This window comes from Bison bison, unplaced genomic scaffold (assembly GCF_000754665.1).
Source record: "Bison bison bison isolate TAMUID 2011002044 unplaced genomic scaffold, Bison_UMD1.0 scf7180017864167, whole genome shotgun sequence".
NCBI classification, from domain to species: domain Eukaryota; kingdom Metazoa; phylum Chordata; class Mammalia; order Artiodactyla; family Bovidae; genus Bison; species Bison bison.
In genome coordinates this window covers 5,176,400-5,184,459 of record NW_011494739.1, presented here as the reverse complement: position 1 = coordinate 5,184,459, position 8,060 = coordinate 5,176,400, and positions in this window count along the sequence as shown.

The following is an 8,060-nucleotide window of genomic DNA, read 5'->3' as shown; positions in this document are numbered from 1 at the left end:
TACAATAAATAAATCTTGAAAAAAAGATCCACATCAGTCATTTCAAGATGTTTCATGACAATCCACTGACTTTCCTCCCATACTTCTGTGCTTGTTTTTCACACAATTTCTTGAGCATACATAAGATGTCACCTTTCTGCAGAAGGGACCTCTCAGGAAGACCATAAGAGCTGGCTCTACCCAAAATTCTGTGAATAGAACCCAGCCAATATTTATTGGACTTCCACTTATGTTCAGAACATTATAACACACCCACCTCCTCACCAAATGAACAGCAGTCACCAAGCAGGTCAGATTCTGGGATTTCACACCATCCAGCTCTGGGTGGCTGATCTTGCCACCTCCAACCTGGGAAACAAGGCAAGTACGTTGCACAAGTTCTGTGTTGAGTCGCCCCCTTGCCCTGCCCCCTTGGTCCCCACAACACAATCTGGTGAGAGGACAAGGCTGGCCAGTGGAAGGCACGTGTGATGGAAAAGGCACTGCCAACTCTTTTCTGGCTGTAAAGCAGGGAAAAGTCCCTACCTCCTTTCTTTACAAGATGTCACACTGACCAATGAGAGGATGTATGGGATGGCTCTAGCTGCCTTGGAGAAAGGCAAGGTATTTATTCAACCTAGAATTCTGCCCAAACACTCGTTACTGAATGGGTTGGACCCCAAAGGGTTGAAAGAGGTGCCAGCTTGATCCTTTGAAACTGTAGTCAGCTGGATCTCTTTCAGGAAGAGTATTGTGGCAGTAATTGCTTGCTCCCTCGGTGTTCATGCTGTCAACCACTGAAATGTTAGATCCAAAAGGTCATCCAGATAAAGTCAAGAGAGAATAGGCCACACAAAAAGAAGCTCTCTGAATCCCGGGGCCAGTATGTGGCTGCATTTGTAATTCCGTTTCCAAGGTCCCCTGTGGATGAGGAAAGGGAGTCCTGAACAAGGACCCTCTGCTTCTGACTTGCTTGGTCCATATGCCTCCAGCAAAGGTGAAGTGAAGTGTTAGTCGTTCAGTGGTATCCAACTCTGTAGCCTGCCAGGCTCCTCTGTCCATGGAATTCTCTAGGCAAGGGTACTAGAGTGGATCGCCATTCCCTTCCCAATCCAAGGATCGAACCCAGGTCTTCCACACGGCAGGGGAGTTCTTTACTGTCTGAGCCACCAGGGAAGCCCACCAGCAAAGAGGAAGAACTAATTTGCCTCCAGCAAAATGGAAGAGACTGCCAAGTTTGACAGCCAGCAAAGAAAACGCTCAGTCCTCTTTTTATTTTTTTAAATTGAGGTATAGCTGACCCCTTTTTTGTAAATCTAGTGACTCTTCTCACTAAGAGGTTGGATCTCAGTGCAGACTGTCACCCCCCACTCTTTAAAAGAATTTATTTATTTATTTTTGGCTGCACTGGATCTTCATTGCTTCTCACAGGCTTTCTCTAGTTGTAGCAAGCGTGGGCTACTCTCTGGTTGCAGTGCTCAGGTTTCTCATTGCAGTGGCTTCTCTTGCTGCAGAGTTTGGGCTCTAGGGCACACAGGCTCAGTAGCTATGGTGCACGGCCTTAGTTGCTCTGCAGCATTTGAGATCTTCCTGAAGCAGGGATCGAACCTGTGTCCCCTGTACTGGCAGGCAGGTTCTTAACCACTGGACCACCAGGAAAGTCCCACCCCCACCTCTTGATGGCACAGAGCTGAGTTATGTTGGCCATGGTCTTGCCATGTTGACCGTGATCACCAAACAGCAGGTCATGGTCTGGGTGACTTCAAATAAAAATGTCCTTTATAAGAGACAAGAAAAATGGATAACACAGACCCTACCTACATGGAGGTAGACACTGCTATGAAACTTCTCTGGTCTTCAGACACTTGGCAATCAGTCAGGGCACCTCCTTCCACCTCTCCATCTCCTGATATGGTCGCAGGAACCAAAGTCCATTAAATGACCATGAAAGAAAGGTTGTTACAACTGTTTATCTCAGAGACATATATGATGGTGACATTTTTATTATCACAGGAAGGATTTCTGGCCAGGTCTATATGTCTTTGTGTGAGTGTAAGGGAGTCTTTTCAGAGTTAAAGCTTTCAGCATAGAAAGGGAGTGAAGCTAATTTCTACATGGACTGCTCAGTTATGGGAAGATGTCTCATAAGACAAATTGATTTAGCTTGAAGAAATTATCCTTAATTTCTCAGGATGAGGAATTACTGGAATAGTCGAAGTCCTCCCAGGAGAAGGGATTCATTTCTTACGATAGGAACTTAGGGATAACTTGGTTAGGTACTTAGGTAAACAGAGAGTGGTGGCCAGGGGGAGGGAGAATCATATAGATAGGAAGCTCTGGACCCAAAATCTGCAATTACTAATGGGAGCAAAATTGAATTGGACTCAAGATACTTGTTGAATGAAAAGTAATGACAGATTCCTGAGATGAGGAAATGCCCTTTGTAGAGTCAAGCAGGTGGTCTCTGGGGTCTCCACAGGCCTCTGGGTCCCTCCCACTTTCTGGCCTCTCCTTCCTGGCCAGTGAAATCCCCAGGGAGCAGAGGCCATGGGATGGTGAAGTCCTGGGCTTGTTGTGCAGGTTGCTTCTCTCCCGCTTATTCCCTGGCCACACAGACCCTTCCTCTCCATGTGTAAAGGTGGTGGAAAGGTAAGAGTATGGCCTAGACGTGCCTCAAATCCCTTCCCTTCCTTCCATCTCTGCTCCTACTCTTTCTCACCCAAACTATTGAATGCTTCTGCATTTTCCTCCTAAACCATCTCCCTGAGTGACCCCGAGAAGTCTCAGCTCTTGAGGTTTAAGGAAGCCCTCATTCTCAGCATCCATCTGGTATCCAGTCAACCCACTGAGTCCACTTACAGTCAACACCAATGCTTCATAGTAAAGAATGAACAGCAAAAAAGTGTGGCTAGGACTTCATCCTGGAAAATGAGACAGACACACACAGGCACATGTATACATATGCATATATGAAGTGATACATATATATTTAACACATGTTTATATATTGTGTGAGACACATACATGCATGATTTAGGTTAAAATTGTAACTCTGTGCAAATTCTTCTACATAAGATGAATCAAGGGCTGGTTTTTGTCATCATTTTCCCCACCAAACTGGAAAAAGTGCTACACAATATGTTTTAATTTCACAGCCCAATTACAGGGATGAAGATGTTTGCAGAAATATTCAAAGACTTGATTAGTTTTCCCATGGGTCCCTCCTACTCCTTAGGTATTCAAAGCATTGCCTTATGACACACTTTTACTTTAGGAACCATCTCTCATCAATTTTCTCTTCTCAGTTATGAGCTGCCTTGATTCTACAGGAAGTCATCTACCAGTGGGTTCACCTGTGATGGAGGAGGTCTTGAGGGTCACCTGCACAAACCTGATAAAATCCTGCATCTTTCCTCAGAATTGCCACTTTACTGTCCAGCCATGAGTGGTGTGCCTTCAGCCATGGACAAGTACTGAGAGACTAAGCAGAAGACAGCTGGGCTCAACAGAGTCTAGGCTAGTGTTTTCAGAGGGTGCTAAGTTTCTAAGTGTTTGGCTCAGGAGCAAATACGTTCATGTTTGGATGATTCTTGCTACCCAGTATGGCCACTTTAAAATAAGGACTTGAAAAATGAAAAGCTGGACAAGGAGGCCCTCTCGTCCCTCTAACACAGAGGTTGCTATGGTCTGAATGTTTGTGTCCCATTCCTCCACCCCCCCAAAAAAAAATTCATGTTGAAACCCCAATGTGCTGACATTAGAAGGTGGAGCCTTTAGGAGGTCCCCAAATGAATGAGATTGATACAAAAGAGGCACGAGAGAGCACCCTTGCCCCCGTATACGCCAAGAGGCTGCAACAAGAACTCAGCAACCCAACCTTGCAGGCATCCTGATCTTAGACTTCCATGGCGCCTCCAGAGCTGCAAGAAATACATTTCTGTGGTTTATAAGCCAAGCAGCCTATGGTATTTTGTTATATCAGCCTGAACTAATATACACCACCTTGTACTTTACATTGCAGTTGTGGACACATACACACACACACACACACACACACACACACCGTGATCTTAAGGTCTATATTAAATGCCAACAGCACAGAAGAAGAAACAAAGCATTGGGCAGTGCAGAGGAGAGGCAGACGGGGTGTGGACGGGGCGCATTTGCAGCATCAAGACAGGAGCAAGACTCTTTAAAGCAAATAAGGGGAAAGTGCTTTCTGGGCAGAGAACACTGAGTACAGAGTTCAAGGGTGTGGCCTGTGTGGCCTATTGAGGGACAGCTAGTAATCGCTATGGGGCTCAAGCGACCTGGTGGCTGGAAGGACACAGATGGATGGAGTCCAAGGAAGTAGACTAAGAGTCTGTTAGACGCAGCTCAGCAGGACACTACTGACACTTACACTGGCACTTTTTAGACTTGGGGAGGGTGGTGCTGTCTCTGTCCTGTGTCCTGCAGGGTGTTAGCAGCATCCCAGATGCCAGGAGCACCCCCCTCCCTCACTGTAACAACCAAAAAGGTCTCCAGACATTGTTACGTGTCTCCTGGAGAAAATCACCGCTGACCATGAACCACTGCTGTAGCATCAGCTCCATGAGTGTGGGGAGGACCTAGAATAGGTGACCTGTGGTTATTCATTGAATAAAAAAATGAAAGGAGCACAGGCAAAAGGTTGGGAAGAAAATGTCTGAATGCAGAGAAATTAAGAGTATTAATGAGATTATCATGGCGCTAGTGCTAAAGAACCTGCCTGCCAATGCAGGAGATACATAGAGACGCAGGTTCAGTCTCTGGGTCAGGAAGATCCCCTGGAGGAAGGCATGGCAATCCAATCCAGTAGTCTTGCCTGGAAAATCCCATAACCAGAGGAGCCTGGCAGGCTACAGTCCATGGGTCACAAAGAGTCAGACACGACTGAAGGGACTTAGCACAGCGCGTATGCGATGAGATGACAAGACATTTTCAAGAGGAGGGGACACAAGTTGAAGAAGCTCTCAGTAAATTCAGAGACAGACATCACGGCTGAGAGGGTCAGAGGTCAAGGTGGGTTTGGAGTTTGAAGAGAACGGGTGAGAGTTGAAGAGCAGTTAAGAAGTTAGGGGGACTTCCCTGCCTTCCAGTAGTGGGGACTTCGCCATCCAGCACAGGGGGTGTAGGTTTGATCACTGGCTGGGGAGCTAAGATCCCATGTGCCTCTGGGCCATACAACTAATATGTAAAACAGAAACAATGTTGTAACAAGGTCCACATCAAAAAAAAAATCTTTTATAAAAAAGCAGCTTGGAAACTGACCCCAATGTGAGACACACCCACTCCTGGACTCTGTGAAAGATGGTGGGGAGCCCACAGACTTACTGTTTGGCTTTAATAGTTACGTGTTACGTGAAAACCAGGAGAAAAAAGAAAACAATTTTCTAGTGATGGTAGTTACATAAAGTTTCATTTAAAGTGTATTTGTAAGAATGCTGATATAAGAAACTTAATAATGGAACAGATGGTACGAAGACAGGGCACGTTGTGAAGATGGCATGAGAATGACTGAAGTCTGGGAATAAAAGGCGCTGGTGCCCAGCTGAAGTTGAGGCACGTGACTCCACCCACTTTTCCTGCGAGGTCTGTCTCTGAGCCCTACCTACAAAAGAACGAAGCGGGCTCTGCTGCCACCGGGGCTGGCTGCCGGCTGCCTCACTTCCCAGCCCCTGATCTGAGCCCAGGATGACAAGGCTCCACCCACCATCTCACAAGAAGAGCTATCTTCACAACCACGGGCCGCTGTTCTGAACACCTAAGCCCTGCACCCCCGCTTTAAATGCCCTCTACTTTTTAAAAAAATTATTGAAATATAACTGATTTACAATGTTGTGTTAGTTTCTGGCATACAGCAAGGATTCAGCTGTACCTATATTCTTTTTCAGATTTTTTTTCCATTATAATTTATTATAAGAGGTTGACTATAGTTCCTGTGCTATACGAAAGCACCTTGTTGTTGATCTTCTAGCTATTTTCTGACTTGTGTTTTGGCTCAGCCAGGTGTGAAGCTTCTGGTTGGAAGGAATCCACCACCCCACCCCGGGCACAGGGAAGGGCACGAGGCTCTGGGCATTGTCACTCCAGTAATTAAGTGCCATAAGAGCAAGTCACCTACTGAACCTCCAGTCAAATTAATGACCTACTAATGACTTCCCTGTTTCTGTGAGAGGCACGGTAAGTGACACAAGGCTTTCTTGTTGTTCAGTCATCGTGACGTGTCCAACTCTTTGCGACCCCATGGACTGCAGCACACCAGGCTCCTCTGTCCACTGTCTCCCAGAGTTGGGTCAAATTCATCATGTCCATTGAGTCGGTTTCCTCTGTGTGTTTCTGAGCGAGTCTCCAGCAGATAACCTATGTAAAGGTCCAGCTCTCCAAGTCCAAGTCCAAGGCAGTGTTACTTCCACACAGAAGAGACACTTGGACCTAGACTTCTAGTCTTCCTTTCGCACTCCCACCCCCATCACTCCAGCTTTAGTGAGTAAAATCGATAGACTGATAGAGGGATAGGAGGGTAGGCATCATTTAATTTTCACGACTCAAGGGGTAGAATAACCTTCTCTAAAATAAACAGAATAGGGATCCTGGATGGTGAACAGCTTCAGGGATCTCCAGGAATAGCAGAGACAGACTGTTCTGTGCTGATGGGTCCCAAACCAGTATTTTAAACACCCAGAGACATTAACTTTGCATCTTAATGGAGGCTGAGGCACTCTGAGCAGCCAATAAAGTGTTACCTCACCAAGACATCCCTCTAAGTACTGTAGGTTTTGTTTTTAAAGTCCTGGGTACCACAAATTACACTTAGCAACTACCCAACCATATTATTTCCTTCCTGTCTAATGTAATTTTTCTGTTTCTTTATATAAAGGACCTCGGCTATTTTAAAAAATTATCCTCACTCCTAAATTAACCTGACTTTTGTTTTCAGCAATCGAATGAGCTAAGAACAAGAATGAGGCAGTGTTTCTAGCTTCTAAGAAACTAAATGTAAAAAATTTCCTACAGAGCCATCATTTAAAACGGCAAATTGTTCTGTTAAGGGGTACAGGTTGTGGAGTGTGGTGGGGACCAGGAAGAAAGGACAAGCCACTGAAGGAGGCTCCTCTATGGATGAAACCACATGGCATTCCTTCCCACCAGCTCACATCTTACTCAATCATTTATACAACAATGATTATGTAAGTGCAGTGGGATTGCTGGACAAGTCTGGCAAGGCCCTCCCCATTAGGAGCTCACAGTCTAGTGGAAGCCAAACAGGTAAACTAGACGATTCCAGTAATTCATTCATTCCACGAAGAATTTTCATTTTTTAATAAATAACCATTGAGTCTTTACCAAGAATCATTATTGAGCAAGACAGGCAAGATCCTTGCCCTCAAGGGCTTATGTTTGCGTGGAAGTTAAACAAACGATGATCTCAAAGAGTGAGAAGTGCTAAGAAAAATACAACAGGCTATGTAACAGAGGATCTAAGGCTAGAGGAACTGCCAAGCTGATGGAAGGCGATGAAGTATAAGGGCTCTCTGGGCGGGGGAATGGGATGACACTTGAGCTGAGATCCATCCTTTAAGCCAGGGCCAGAAGGCTTTCCATCTCTTCCATGAGCACTCGAGCTTCCTAATCTCCTAACCTAACACCCTCCTTCCACTGGACACTAAATGTGCTGCCTGATGTTAGCGTCTCCGGGTCTACCTTGCGTATCTGCTCCCCGCCCAGGGGCAAAATCTCCGGAAGGCAGGTGAAATGGGATAGGAGATAGGAGGAAGCTCTTAATATGTCACCATGAACATTTGCTCAAACACACAGGCGCAGTCGGCGTAAGCGGCCGGACTGAACCAGTCAACAGGCCTCAGAACCCCAGGCAAGCACGGGCTGGGATGGGAAGAGGTGAGGCGACCTGCCTGTGAGCCGAAGAACCGGCTGGGCCGGGCCCAACTCTGCCCTGACGACAGCGCTCCTGCCTACGCCCTCGAGGGGGCGGGCCGTAAGCCCTGTGCCGCGCCTGCGCAGTACAACGCCCGCGCCTGCGGCCCCGAGCGCGGCCCTCG